Consider the following 14,488-nt stretch of genomic DNA (forward strand, 5'->3'; position numbering starts at 1 on the left):
TGCATTCAGACCCTGCCACAGCTGTCGAACATCTGTCTCGTCCTCCAGTTTGGAGCAGAAGTCCCTTTTGGCCTTTTTGATGGCCTTACCAAGGTCGTATCTGGTCTTCATGTAGGCCACTGTATCGTTGGATGTGAATGCCCTGTGTCTGGACTTCAGGAGAGTGCGGATCTCAAAGTTCATCCAAGGTTTCTGATTGGGAAACACTCGGAAGGTTTTTGTAGGGATGCAGTCCTCCACACATTTCTTTATGAAGTCTGTAACGACTGTGGCATATTCGTTCAAGTCCGTTGCCGAGTCCTTGAACATTGCCCAGTCTACAGACTCCAAACAGTCCTGGAGTTGTTCTTCTGCCCCCCCCGACCAGCTCTGTGCTGTCCTCACTTCTGGGGGTGCGCTCTTTAATTGCTGCTTATAGGCAGGAAGAAGCAGCACCGCGGTATGGTCGGACTTACCGAAGTGAGGGCGAGGGATAGAACGATAGGCATTCTTGATGGTGGTGTAGCAGTGGTCGAGGGTGTTAGGTCCTCTGGTGCAGCAGGAGACATGTTGGTGGAAGTTGGGGAGTGATTTCTTGAGGTTCGCCTTATTGAAGTCCCCAGCAATGGTGGTAAATGCCTCGGGGTAAGACGTCTGCTGTTTGTTGACCACGGTGTGCAGCTCCTCCAGTGCCAGACGGACGTCTGCCTGGGGTAGGATGTAGACCTAACGTCAGGATAACGGAGGTGAATTCTCTCGGGAGGTAGAAGGGACGGCACTTCACCGCCAGATGTTCGAGGTGTGGAGAGCAGGAGTTGGACAGGACTGCCACGTCGGAACACCACGCAGAGTTGACCATGAGGCAGACGCCCCCTCCTCTCCCTTTCCCAGATGCCAGGGTACGGTCCATGCGGTGGATGGAGAACCCTTCAGGCTGGACCGCTGAATCTGGGGAGCTGGGGGTGAGCCATGTCTCTGTGAAACAGAACACAGAGCATTCCCTCAGCTCCCTTTGATAAAGCAGTCTTGTCCTTAAGTCCTCCACTTTGTTTTCAAGGGACTGTACATTAGCCAGTAGGATAGTTGGGAGAGGGAGAGGGGATTAACCCATTGTAACGGTTTTGCCTTTGTCGCACGCATTTCTAATTTCCTGTTTGATACCATCTCCAACTTCACTACTACTGTTAGGTGGCCTGTACACAACACCCACCAGCGTTTTCTGCCCCTTAGTGTTTCGCAGCTCTACCCATACCGATTCCACATCCTGCAAACTAATGTCCTTCCTTTCCATTGCGTTAATCTCCTCTCTAATCAGCAACGCTACCCCACCTCCTTTTCCTTTCTCTCTATCCCTCCTGAATATTGAATATCCCTGGATGTTCAGCTCCCAGCCTTGGTCACCCTGGAGCCATGTCTCCGTGATCCCAACTATATCATAGTCATTAATAGCTATCTGCACATTCAACTCATCCACCTTATTACGAATGCTAATTGTGTTGATGGGCTTAATGGGGGTGGCTGTTTGGCATGATAGACTGGGCTACAATTCAAACTCTTTGCAATTTCTTGTGATCTTTGGCAGTCGCCAAACCAAGTTGTGATGCATTTATCTATTGTATCCGTTGGAAATTGTTAAGATTCATTGGGGACGTCAAATGCACTTCTTCTTCTGAGAAGGTAGAGGCATTGGTGTACTTTCCTGGCAATGGCAACAATCTGGTTTCACCAGCACAAATTGTTGATGATATTCACACCCAGGAACTTGAACCTTTCAAGGATATACACTTCAGCTTCATTGGCAAAGACTGGGGCATCTATTCCACCAGACTGGCTGGTCAATGACCAGCTCCTTCATTTTGCTGGCATTGAGAAGGTGATTATGGTCTAGACACCATGTTGCTAAGTTCTCTATCTTCTTCCTCGTCACTATTCATGATCTGTCCCCCTACATTGATGTCATCTGCAGACATGTAAATAGAGTTGGAGCAGAATTTGTCTTCACATTTGTGAATGTACAGAGAGTATAGTTAAGGGCCTGGAATGCATCTCACAGGGCAGTGGGATTGAAAATAATCATGTAGAAGATTTGTTGCCTCTCATTACTAATTGTGGTCTATGGGTCAGGAAGCCGAGAGTCCAGTTGCTGAGAGATGCTGAGCCCGGGGTTCAGGTGTTTGGAGATGAGTTTGGATTATGGTATTGAAGATGGAGCAATAGTCACCTCCTCCAACCTCATCTACTGTATCCGTTGTTCAAGATGTGAACTCTTATACATCGGCGAGACCAAACGTAGACTGGGTGATCGTTTCGCTGAACACCTTCGCTCAGTCCACCTGATCCAACTTGATCTCCCGATTGCTAAACACTTTAATTCTGCTTCCCATTCCCACACTGAGCTTTCTGTCCCAGGTCTCCTCCATTGTCAGAGTGAGGCTAAATGGAAATTGGAGGAACAGCATCTCATATTTCGCTTGGGCAGCTTACTGCCCAGTGGTATGATATTGATTTCTCTAACTTCAAGTAATCCCAGCATTCCCTCTCTCTCTATCCCTCCCCCACCCTAGTCGCACCAGCTTCCTGTTTTCACCCAACAAACAGCTAACAATCGCCTGTTTCCTTTATCATTGTTACTTTTTTGCATATCTTTTTCATTATTCTCTATCTCGCTACATCATCTCTATCTCTCGTTTCTCTTTCCCGTGACATTCAGTCTGAAGAAGGGTATCGACCCAAAACGTCACCCATTCCTTCTCTCCAGAGATGCTGCCTGCCCCGCTGAGTTACTCCAGCTTTTGATGTCTATCTTCGTCAATAAATAACAGTCTGATGAGGGTGTCATTGTTACGCAAATGTTCCATGGATATATGTAGGGCATCTGCTCTGGACCTGTTGCAGTGGTAGGTGAATTGTAGTGGATAAAGGATGTCTGGGTGGCTGGATATGGACAGTGTGCAGCCTGTTGATGCATGTCATGATGTTGAATGACAGTGACAGTAGTCATTAAGGTATGATAGTTTGCATTTCTTTGGCACCAAAGTTATGGTGATCTTCTTGCAGTGTGAGAATCTCGGAATGGAGGAGGGAGAGGTTAACAATGTCCACAAATACACCTGCCAGCTGGTCTGCATAGGTTCTGAGGACATGGCGGTAGACTCCAGCTAGCCCAGTTGCTTTCAGTGGATTCACTCTCTAGAAGGTCTCTGACGATGGTGTGGGTACAGATGCTCCTGAGGCTGTTGGAGCAGATGATGTCATTCCATCAACCCTGTTTAATGTGTGCATTGAGCTCATCTTGTAGCCCGTTATAGCATGCAGGCCTTGCCACAATCGACGGATGTCCATGTGATTATCCTGGGATTCCAGCTTTGTCGGACATTATCTCTTAGCATCCTTGATGGCTTTGCCAAGGTCATACATCAATTTCTTGTGCAAGTCAGGATCATTCTACTTGAACGTTACAGACTTGGAGTTCACCTCACGGTTCATGCATGACTTCCGGACAAGGATTGGAATGCAGTTGTTTAATGCTTGATATTTAAGAATAATTGTTTTACATTGTACTATGGTGGTGGGTTTGTTGGTATTGTTTTCTATTGTACATATTATTCTTGTAATGATTGATTAAATTTATTTTTGGTTTGAAAAAAGCAGTAATGTGGGATCTCAATGGTTTCCTTAAACAGGTAGCATATAGTTTTCTGCACTGGATTCTCCCATTTCAGTTTCTGCTTGTAAGCTGGGAGTAGATGCAGAGACAGGTGGTCAGATTTACTGCAATGCAGTGAGGGGTGGAGCAGTAGGCATCTTTGTTGGATGTGCAGCAGTGTTCAAGGGTGTTGGGTCTTTGGTGGGACAGGAGACATGTGGTAGCATTTTGGTGGGTGCTCAATATACACTTGCATGCTTAGTTTTGGATTTGTGTTTATTATTGCCACCTCTATGACGATGTAGTAAAAAACCTTGTTTTATATGCCATCCAATCAAATCAGATAATACTATACATAAGCTAAACTCAAGCACAGTAGGTAGACAGAGGGAAAGATACAGAGTGCAGAATATAGTTCTCAGCATTGTAGCACACCAGCTCGATAGACAAAGTTCACAATGAGGTAAAGATGAATTGACAGTAGCATAGCTTATGAAAGGAGCGTTCAGAAGCCTGGTAACAGAAGGGCTGAGTCGGGTGGTGAAGGTTATTGCACAACATGCCTGCAATTCACAGCTTGCATGATTAGCCCGGCCAATGAAACATGCCACGCAAACAGATTGCATAACATCAATTGGCAAACCTCCCTATCTTGTACAGGATATGGACTTTAACCCTTCTCATTTCAGACAGCAAGAATTGCAAACAATCCAGGTAGTGCAGGTAGAAGGAAATGGTTAAGAGAAAGATGCAATGTCATTCCATTTCACAATTTCAACCATGCCTACCAATCCCATTGCAGATAGTGCTTGCTTTATATTCATTCAAAGGATGTGGTAGCTTATTACCTACCACTCATTCTGATTGAAATGAGTGGCTTCCTAGAGCTAAGCATCAAATGACCAGCAGTGAGATGTGTCATACAATCTGTTTTAGTAATATAGCAGGAGCGGTTGATTAGAGATGCAAGAACTGCAGATGCTGGAATCCTGAACAAAAAAACAAAGTGCTGGGTGGATTTAGAGGGTCAGGCAGCATTTTTGGAGAATGGAAAGTGTAGCTGGCAGGATATATAAGCTTGTGAGGTTGGATAGATGCTAATGGGCCTGTCCCACTTAGGCGACATTTTAGGCAACTGCAAGAGACTATGCAGTCGCCACATGTTCGCGGGAGGTTGCCGGGTAGTCACCTTCATGGTCGTGAGGAGTTCCCGCATTCTGGGAACTAGTCACGGCCTCATTATGGTCGCCGCAAATTTTTCAACTTGTTGAAAAATTTGCGGTGACCAGAATGAAGCTGCAATGGAGAGTAGCGAGAATTCTCGTGCTGTAGGTGGGTCGCCAGGAGGCCCTAGTGGGAGGAGGTCAAAGGTTGTCATAGGTCTCGTAGGTTGTAGCCGGTGCTGACCAGTGAATTTCATTGGCTCATTGGGGAAAAAAAAGGTAAGCAGTAGTTTTCCGAACCAAGGATAACCGACCCTTCCAATACACTGTGCTTTCACCGCCTTAATGACAGCGCCAACCGTGTGTGTGTGTGTCCCCGTGTCCGTGTCCGTGTCCGTGTCCGTGTCCTGAAAATTTGTTCCCCAGCTGCCTTGATGGGATCACCTATGTGGGACAGGCCCATAAGTGTGCGAAGGTTTACTGTGGCTGTTGTTCACAAGTTATAGGAATAGAATTAGGCCATTCAGCCCATCGAGTCTACTCCACCATTCAATCATGGCTGATCTCTGCCATCCAATTTTCTTGCCTTATCCCCATTACCCTTGACACCCGGTCTAATCAAGAACTTGTCTATCTTTGCCTTAAAAATATCACATTGATATCCTGTGAATCTTGTACATAAATGTGATGATTTGTTAGGAACAGTGAACTGCGATGTATAAATGTCCCTGTATAATATCTGCAAATTATATCAATTAATTGTATTTGGGGGCAAATAGTCACCATATGTTATTTATTTTGATTTTTAATTTTTTGAATTTGTTCCCCAGCTGCCTTGATGGGATTTGAACAGATTAACAGTGTAGACCAGGGATCTGAAAAAATAATCGATTTGTAAAGCATGATTTCCTTATTATAAATTAATGTTGCTTCTGCCCAAGATTATTATTGTTTTTCAAGCGGCCTGTTACCATTTCCTGAATAACAGATTCTAACTATTTACTTACCACAAATGTCAGGCTAACTGATTTACAGTTTCCTGTCTTCTCTCTCCCTGTTTTTCCAAATAATATGGTTTACATTAGCTGTCATTCTATATGTGGGATTCCTTGTAGGATGCTTGAAAAATTAGAAATGTGACCCATAACTCCATGGTCAACTCCTTTAGATCCTTTGATGTGTCATATTTCAGTTCCATCTTGTGGCATATCAAAAACCATGCACACCATTTTAAATTTTGTTGCGTGGACTATTCTGGAACCGGGGGGTAACTAAATAAGCTGGGGTAACAGAACTAAGCATAAATTTGCTTGGGTCATAGGGAATGCCAAAGGAGTTTCCTCACAAAAGGATCGAGGAATGATGCATTATCAGGGCCGGATTTAGATGAAGAGAGGCCCTAAGCTGTTCCACTTGTGAGGCCCCCTCCGCGTTGGTTTTCAGCGCTGGCGGCGAGACAGCCATGGCGGCCAAATCTCCCACAATTCAAAGCGAGGGAGAAAGTGCCCAGCGCCGACTAGTTGCCGTTGCAGTGCGCATGCGCAGGGCGGCCAATGATGTGCTGGCCGTGGTTGTGCGCATGTGCAGGGGGAGGATGTGCTGGCCGTCGCAATGTGCATGTGCAAGGCGGCCTGCTGTGCCGGCGGATGAGGAGCGAGCGGAGCCCGGCGGCCCGGACACGGATGGCGGGGGGAGATGGAGAGAGAAAGATAGAGAGGGGGGCCCGCCCAGAGTTGAACAGTAGGTGTCCTGCCTTGGCCGGAGTCCCCCCTAGACCTCGAGGCCCTAAGCTTAAGCTTGTCTAGCTTATAGGTAAATCCGGCCCTGTGCATTATGTCTGACTGTGCAATATATTGGAGCGTTTGACGGCACTGGAGCTGAGAAGGATAAAAGGGGACTTTATTTAAACTTTTCGAATAGTTAAAGGCCTGGATGGAGTGGGTGTGGAGAGGATATTTCCACTAGTGGGAGAGTCTAGGACCAGAGGGCACAGCCTCAGAATAAAATAATGTATTTTTAGAAAGATGAGGAAGAATTTCTTTATTCAGAGGGTGGTGAATCTGTGGAATTCATTGCCACAGATGGCTGTGGAGGCCGTCAATTAATATTTCGAAGGCAGAGATTGACAGAATCTTGATTAGTAAGGATGTCAGGGGTTATGGAGAGAAGTCAGGAAAATGGGGTTGAGAGGGAAAGATAGATCAGTCATAATTGCATGGCAGAGTAGCCTTGATGTGTCGAATGGCCTAATTCTGCTCCTATAACATGAAATTATATTTATGGTATTTTGCAATTAACTGTTTGCACTATAAATATTTTATTGAAAGACATCTCTTTAAACATCTCTATTTCTGTCCTGTTCTTGAATTTCCAACCACTTTGGTATTTTGTTCAGCATGACGGATCTGTTTCTTTCCGTGTTGTTCTATGTGAAACATCTCTCAAGCACTTGGCCACCTTATTCAATCTGTGACACCTGGCTTGAGCAATGTGTCACTTCTGATATGTATCATGTACAATGAGCGTCTCTGTTTTCAGAAGCACTGATAAATGATAATGAACTGACGACGATTTCACTTCATCTGTCACTGGTGAGGAACGTCACAAAAAAATCTGAAACCAATAAAGGGCATTTGATTAGGTTAAGTAAATGAAAAAGAAACAAACATGAGTTGCCGAGAATGATAAAGCGATGAATAAATTTATGATCACACTCAGGGGATTTTGCAGAGTTGATCGAATGCCAATTATTTTGGGACAGAGAGAGAATCTGGAATGTAAATTATCCTGGATTTTGCTCAACTGTGTCTGTAATACAACAAAATCTGCAATGATATAAGAAAAGGATGCTGCTCGTTCTCTTTAAGGTGGGAGGTATGTAGATTGAGAAAATAATTAATACATAAAAGAAAAGATAGAATATTATTTTTTGATCTAGAGTTCCATGTACAATCAGAAAATCTATCCTGGTGAGATATCACCAAGTGCCCCCAACATCTTCATTTGTGCCTCTTTAAAACCTTGGGATGCAGGTCAACAGGCTCAGGGTTTTATATAGGTAAGCCGGTTCTGAATCCAAATTACTGTTACCACGGATCCCATGCATTTTAATCTTCTGGATCAGCCGACCATGAGGGACTTTATCAAATGCCTCATTAAAGTCCATTTAAACAGCATACCGCTCTATCCTCATCAATCACTTTTGACACCTCCTCAAAAAATGTAATCGTTAGTAAGACATGACTTACTGCAGACAAAGCTTTGCTGAATGTTGCTAATTATCTTTCAAATGTGACCTAGTCATATCCTGAAGGTGGATCCTCTCCCATTGCTTAGACTTGGTTCTTGGTTTCTTGGTCCTCCAAAATATTCCAAATGGAATTTAAACTGGAGGTGGTGGAGGGAGGTGTTAAGCCAGAAAGGGTTATTGGGAAGAAAGAGCTACTTTAAATTTAGTTGCATCTGGTTGGGTAACTATAGTTGGGTGGAGATTATTCCATGCTTTAATTGTGCGGGGGAAGAACGAATTGCTGTATACATCTGTCTTTGTAGCTGGGATCACAAATTGGATCGAATGGCCTCGTCTGCTCCTAATTGGTTTGGGGTTGGTGTAGGTCTTGTAGTCTATGTCGAGCTGACCATTTAACATTTTGTAAAAACAGGTCAAAAAAAAAAAAAAAAAAAAAAAAAAAAAACCCAACAAAAACAGACTTGGTTGGTAGTCCCCTTTCTGCGGAGTTTAATGTTATAATAGAGCGATTGTTTCTCTTTTCTTTTTCCTTCTTTTCTAGGGTCTACTTTCTTTCTTTACTTCCTTCTCTAACTTATTTTCTAAGGGGCTTTCTTTTCTCAACACTCTCTTGCACCTTCACGACTCTTGCGCACTTTCTTTACTTCTATCTTTTTCTTAAAGCTCAAAAAATGTATTAAGACATATGTGTTGTGTAGTATTGTAACTTACCGTACTTCTAATAAAAATAAAATTAAATAAAAGAAAAAGAAAAAAAAGAAAAGTCCAGCACAACTAAATCCGTGATGACGTTACTATCAAGGTGCTTGACCAGGTCATTTGTCATCAGGATAAGCTAAGACTCGCATGATCTATGCCTCCTAAATGCATGTTGGTTGTCAGCAAGAATGTTATGTTTGCTCACGTGTCGCATCAGATTACTATCAATTAAATGCTCCAGCAATTTGCAGCAAGAACTTGTTAATGAAACAGGACGATAATTCGCTGGGTTGGTGGTTGAACCCTTCTTAAAGAGAAGTCTTTACCTTCTTCACACAGAGGGTGGTGGGTATATGGAATGAGCTGTCAGAGGTGGCAGTTGAGGCAGGTACTATAACAACATTTAAAAGACATTTAGACAGGTACACATCTAGAAAAGGTTTAGCAGGATATAGGTCACATGCGGGCTGGTGGGATCAATGTAGATGTGACATCTTGGTCAGCATGTGCATGTTGGACCCAAGGGCCTGTTTCCATGCTGTATGACTATGACTTTGAGAAAATGGTTGAGGAGAAATCTCACAATGACTCTTCATGTGGCAGGAAACATGGAGAATCAGATTAACTGCCTCTTTGGAGGACGGTTACAATTGTAGCCGATCTGACATCCCCAGATATCCTTTTCCTTAATGAGACAGGACTGTCTGATACAAGACTTCTAAATGGAGACCACAGTTTTCTGTGTCAGACAGAAATCCATACTTTCAATATCCAGGTTTTATAAAAAGCAATCACACTCCGAACCAACTTGGTTGGCAATGCATAAAACAAGAAAGAGGGAATTTTTAATTACTTTAGTAATAACTGCTGGCATAAATATGTACGTATTAGTTCCAGCACATTCATTACAGTTCAAATTTATACTAAACACAAAGTGAATATTGCAGATCATATGTCAAAAGTATTTGAAACCAGGAATACATTTCAAAGGAAAGCTAATAATAAATGGCTTAATTTGAAAAATGTTTTTTTTTTAAAAAGATGTTTACTGCAGTATCTTTCTGACTTGCGCAGCCCAAGGTAAAGTGACAATTATTTTCATGCTGGCTTTAGATTAAATGACTGTGAACAAAAACAACCAATGTTCAAACAATCTTGGGTGGATTTAATTATGGCATTTCTCACTAGAGAGTGGGTAGGTTGTCTGCAATTTTTTTTCAGTTTTCATCAATTTAAAGGGCAGGCACCATCAAACACAGCTTCACTTTGTTCGTAGGATACTTTGTTCAATTAAAATTGCTTCCCCTTATCAAAACACACATACAGTGTACATTGAGTGTTCTAACAGAGCCACTGTTATTTAACATTTATCCAGAACTGTTTCAGGAAATCAATTAATATATAAGAAAATCAATTATTTTACATTGAAAGGATAAATTATAAATGGTCTTGTGCTCATTACTTACGTAAGGCAGCAGAGAAACATAATAAGGACAACGACAGCAGGAATAGAGTATAGGACCGCCCGAGGTACTTGAAATTTGGAATTACCAAACATATTCATTCTGAATTTTCCGACTTTAAAACCTATTTCTCGTTTTGTTCTGTGAAATGCTACAATTGAAGAAATGACAGGGATACACAGCTGTTATATCAAGAAAAATTGCCTGTCTCCATATTCAAAGCAAACATTTTCTATGTTGTAACAACTGCAGAAATACTTAAACATCTAGTATTTGAAGATATGCTGATGAGTTTTTCACATACAAGGCTTTCTTGGTAGATTGTCCTTTTAAAAGTTGGATAGCACAGAAGTTGGTGAATCAGAAAACTGTCTGTTACATCACATATTTTATGTGTACAATGGAAGTACTTTGAATTGGGCCATCAACAGGAAATATTTTTTATCAGTATATTAATGCTTAACTGTCCTTTGCTCAGCAACCAGGTTTCGGGTAAGATAATAACCATATAACCATATAACAATTACAGCACGGAAACAGGCCATCTCGACCCTTCTAGTTCGTGCCGAACACGTATTCTCCCCTAGTCCCATATACCTGCGCTCAGACCATAACCCTCCATTCCTTTCCCATCCATATAACCATCCAATTTATTTTTAAATGATAAAAACGAACCTGCCTCCACCACCTTCCCTGGAAGCTCATTCCACACAGCCACCACTCTCTGAGTAAAGAAGTTCCCCCTCATGTTACCCCTAAACTTCTGTCCCTTAATTCTCAAGTCATGTCCCCTTGTTTGAATCTTCCCTACTCTGTGGGAAAAGCTTATCCACGTCAACTCTGTCTATCCCTCTCATCATTTTAAAGACCTCTATCAAGTCCCCCCCTTAACCTTCTGCGCTCCAAAGAATAAAGCCCTAACTTGTTCAACCTTTCTCTGTAACTTAGTTGCTGAAACCCAGGCAACATTCTAGTAAATCTCCTCTGTACTCTCTCTATTTTGTTGACATCCTTCCTATAATTAGGTGACCAAAATTGTACCCCATACTCCAGAATTGGCCTCACCAATGCCTTGTACAATTTTAACATTACATCCCAACTTCTATACTCAATGCTCTGATTTATAGAACTGTTGCTAATAGAACTGTTGAAAGGGATAAAACTCAAAGCCTTGTTGTGACAAGAGAAGGACAGAGGGAAGAAGGCGGGTCTGAACCATTGCCACTTCATCAGTGGTTTAATATTCCAATAGGATTGTCAACAACTTTCACTGTGTCTTTTAGTTGTCCAGGAAAATGGTTCAAGTGAAGTGAGAGATGGGTAATATGCACAGACCCATAAATGCATAAGAAAAAGATGCAAAATATCTCAGAAATCTTCTGAGTGCTCTGAATGCTGCAGCTGGCCTTATTGATCACACATTAAGATAGAAAAGATTAGTTGGGAAATATATCTCTATTGACAATGAAGGAGAAATGAATCAGGATTGAGTAAGATAAACTCTAAGGGTCTTAACACTTTTTCTTTCCTCAGATACTGCTTGTCTTCCAACATATTCAGATTTTATTTCAACTGGTGGCTGGAATCAATATTAGGCAGAGTGCTAAAGACCCACTTACCACAGACCTGTGGCCTTAATAAGGATGAACAATTGTGAAATAAAGTGCATTCTAATCAACGATGAAACTGTGCAAACTCTCCAAATATTCAGATTATACTAGACTGGTGTTCACATGTTTATTTAAAGTTGCGTGCAAAAGCTACACCACATCCAATATTGATTCCAGACCACACTGAAATAAAAACAGAACATGCTGGGGACACTCAGCAGGTCAAGTGATATCTAAGGAAAAAATAGAATAAATGCTTCAGGTCAAAAACTCTTAGAGATTATCATCGATAGTCACAAAATGCCAGAGTAACTCAGCAGGTCAGGCAGCATCTCGGGGAAATTGATAGGTGATGTTTAGCTTCAGGATCCTTCTTCAGATTGAACCTGATTTGTTTCTTCATCATTGCTTTTGGATGTGTATTTCCCAAAAGATATTTTCTTCCTGAATGCATGGACAGTGAGGCCTCGTGTAGAGTTCAATGCAATCATAAGGATTCTAAGATAGACCATCCTGTCAGAGAACTGGATTTAAAAAAGAATGTTCCCACACAGTTAAATTATTTGTTAAATAACTCAAATGAGTGACAAAGTAGATTATCCTCTGTAACAGAAGGTAAGTGGGACAGGCCTGCCTTTTACTTTCCCCATCTAAAGTTTATTCAGTGCATCTCATTTGTGTCTTCCCAAAACCAGGAAACCTGTTCTGCAACAAAATTAAAGCACAACTGATCAACCTAGGCTAACCTTCAATATCATTCCACAGGAACAATGGGTAATGGAAAACACATTGAATGAACTGCGGTGGCGTAGGTTATAGTCATCAATTAAACATTCTGATCATTTTATAATATAGCCACTAGAGTAGAGAGTACTGCTATTAATCTATTAATTTTACTTTGGAGTCACGTGAGTGACTACGTGAAGAAGACCCCGGTCGTCCGCATGCGCGTCATTACGACGCTCGCATGGCGAATCACCGGACTGGCAGGCACGTCGCTCCTGCCAGCGGTAAGTTTAAACTTCAGGTAAGTCTGTATTTCTTACCTGTTTTTTGATTTTTTGCAGGAACCTCTTGTTACAGAGGTTTCCTGCTGGTTTTTCGCGAAGGCAGACGAGGGAATCCAGCTATGGGCTGTGGGGAAACCCGGGTCCGACCGCGGAAGCGGGCAGCTGGCGAATGTCGGGTTCGCGATCCTAGTCACTGACAAGACAGTCAGTGACTTCCAGACGCTGGGGTTCGCGGGGTGGGGAAATCCAGCACCAATGCGGCGCCCAGACCGCAGTGGTCCCCAGGACATGGGGTAAAACCGACCAGAACGGTCAGCCCTGGTGCCGGGAGGTTTCCCCGCCGGTAATGTATAAATATTTGGAGGTTGGCCAGGATGGAGCTCCTAAGGGAGAGGATGCTCCATCTAGATACACTAGCAGGAGTTGTGTCAGCGTGGGCGTATGGGAGAACCCGCGCCAGCAGCGCTTTGGACAGGGCTGCTTCATGTGGATGCCAAGGCTGTGGCAGTGCCGGGCCTATAGGAGAGCACGTGCCCGCAGTGCCTTGGATAGGACTGCTTCATGTTCATGTCAAATCTGTGGCAGCGCCGGCCTATGTGAGAGCCCGCGCCAGCAGCGCCTTGGACAGGGCTGCTTAATGTTGATGCTGAGTCTCTGGCAGCGCCGGCCAATGGGAGAGCCCGCACCAGCAGCGCCTTGGACAGGGCTGCTTAATGTTGATGCTGAGTCTCTGGCAGCGCCGGCCAATGGGAGAGCCCGCGCCAGCAGCGCCTTGGACAGGGCTGCTTAATGTTGATGCCGAGTCTATGGCAGCACCGGCCTATGGGAGAGCCCGCGCCAGCAGTGCCTTGTAACAGGGCTGCTTAATGTATGGCAGCAGCACCTGTAGAAGGGCTGCATAATGTCTCCCTCATGGAGGAGGTGAGCTTACCGAGGCAGTTTTGTTCTGACCCTGAAGTTGGAGGTATTGCAGAGCAGCATACCTCAAGGCATGGAAGCCGCCGGGTCAGTATTAGTCTGACGCCGAGTCCATGCCAGCGCCGGCCTATTGGAGCGGCCGCGCCAGCAGCGCCTTGTAGTAGGGCTGCTTAATGTCTCCCTCATGGAGGAGGAGAGCATGCCGGGTCATTGTAAATCTGACGCCGAGTCTAAGGGTATAGCCGTGGAGCATACCCCAAGGGATGAAGGGCACGTGTCAGAAGTACCATTCCTGGCAGCAAGGTTTGCCATCCCAACACAATGCAGTGAACACCGCTATCAAGGGGACATTAGAGCCAGCCGCCGAATCTTCTATTCAGGTAAGACCTATTGCACAGGCAAAACCTGGAGGACGAAGCACAAGCTGTTGGACCAACGATGAGCAAAGCTTCATAGTTTCGGCAACAACGCACCCCACGTCTTCATCGGCAGTAAGCGGTTCACTGAAGCTGGTGGCAGCATGAAAGCTGGCCAGAGGTTCCACGCACTCTACCAGTTCTACTCAACAACTAAGGGACCACTTACAAGTTGGTAAGATTTACACTTGGTTGCATAATGCACAAATGATTAAGACATTGTCATCTACTTAGAGGCATCTAACAATGTCAAACTGGACAATACTAGCATTCCAAGCAGGTTGGAATTGGGCCAGAATTGTGTTGAGGCAGGCTCAGTATTTGGCCAGGATTG

The sequence above is a fragment of the Amblyraja radiata genome, chromosome 12 (assembly GCF_010909765.2).
Source record: "Amblyraja radiata isolate CabotCenter1 chromosome 12, sAmbRad1.1.pri, whole genome shotgun sequence".
Classification (NCBI taxonomy): domain Eukaryota; kingdom Metazoa; phylum Chordata; class Chondrichthyes; order Rajiformes; family Rajidae; genus Amblyraja; species Amblyraja radiata.